Raw genomic sequence first — 2,174 nt, forward strand, 5'->3', positions numbered from 1 at the left:
AGAGAGAGAGAGAGAGAGAGAGAGAGAGAGAGAGAGAGAGAGAGAGAGAGAGACAGACAGACAGACAGACAGACAGACAGACAGACAGAGGGAGAGAGACAGAGAAAGTGTCTCGAAATCTGGATACCAGCGAGAGAAGTGGAATACCTTCCCAGCGTGAATACAGATTATCTCCCAATCCCAGGTGGGAGGAATAGCGCTCCTCAGATTAATATCTTACTCCAGGTGGTGACGTGTCGTGATTTGCATGCGGGTTGTCGGCAAACAGGTCTTTTTTCATTATACTGTAACCTGAAAAAAGTCTTCATTTGTATGCTTTCCTGCGAACACATGTAGATGATTGCTCGTTCTATACATAATTCTTACCACGTGAATACTTCCAAGGGTCAACCGACAACAAGTGGGTGAGAAGGGAGGGTGAGAAGGGAGGGAGTAAGTGAGAGAGGGGGAGGGAGGAAAGGAGGGAGAGAGAAAGAGAGAGAGAGAGGGGAGGGGGGCGAAGAGAGAGAGAGAGAAAGAGAGAGAGAGAGAGAGAGGGGAGGGGGGCGAAGAGAGAGAGAGAGAGAGAGAGAGAGAGAGAGAGAGAGAGAGAGAGAGAGAGAGAGAGAGAGAGAGAGAGAGAGAGAGAGAGAGAGAGAGAGAGAGAGAAGAGAAGAGAGAGAACACGTTCTGGCGGTCATGCTAATTTCCTTCCTCCACCCTAAAGCACCCTCACAATTTTATCTTAGAATTGATTCCCTGCAGAATTCGAAATTTAAAACATTTAAAAGTTTTTTCTTATTAGAAGTAATACTGTTCATGACATATATATATATATATATATATATATATATATATATATATATATATATATATATATATATATATATATACATATATATATATATATATATATATATATATATATATATATATATATATATATATATATATATATATATATATGTATATATATGTATATATATATAGATATATACATATACATATATATATATATACATATATATATATATATATATATATATATATATATATATATATATACATACATATATATGCATATATATGCATATATATACATATACATATACATATATATATATATATATATATATATATATATATATATATATATATATATACATATATACATATATATACACATTTATATATATATATATACATATATATATATATATATATATATATATATATATATATATATATATATATATATATATATATATATATACATACATGTATATATATACATGCATATATATATATATATATATATATATATATATATATATATATATATATATATATATATATATATATATATATATATGCACACACACACACACACACACACACACACACACACACACACACACACACACACACACACACACACACACACACACACATATATATGCACACACACACACATACACAAACATACAAACATACACACACACACACACACTCTATCTCTCTCTCACCCACAGACACTCACCCATGCAAATATAAACAAACACACACACATATATGTATATATTTATACGGGTGATTGTATATATGTTTATCTAACTTTATTTACAGAACATACAATGCATATACAGTAACGTTACCCATTCATGTCAGACAGTTGCCTGACCGCTACTCACTGCTTCTATGAATCATACAATAAATACATCATGTATCAGTAATCATTTCATGTGGTTGCATTTTCAGCAACTTTACACTTTTGCATATCATGTGACACGAAATAAAAGTAATGTGTTCAGTGTTGAAATCATGACACTGAATTCAACCGGAAAATCGAGCGAATCCGCCGTCTCCCATTTTCTGTTTCAAGACCGACGTCGGCCAGGGGAGACTGCGCGAAACTGCTACATATTCCTCCAGCTCGAAGTGGTTGTGAAGGATCAAGGTGAACTTAACGGACACGGAAAACAGCCATGGTGATTACCTCATGCTTTCACTGAAACCTGGAATCTTTTTGTGACCTTACTCCTATTGACTCCATTTTCTTTTTTCGGAACTTTTAGATATATTAAAATTTCGAATGAAAATGTGTCTTCTGGTTTTTACTCTGAAAAATATAAGATACTGAAATTCATTATCATGAGTTATTATATGAATTAATACTGGTCGGTCTAACATAATGT

This window comes from Penaeus vannamei, chromosome 4 (genome assembly GCF_042767895.1).
Source record: "Penaeus vannamei isolate JL-2024 chromosome 4, ASM4276789v1, whole genome shotgun sequence".
Lineage (NCBI taxonomy): Eukaryota > Metazoa > Arthropoda > Malacostraca > Decapoda > Penaeidae > Penaeus > Penaeus vannamei.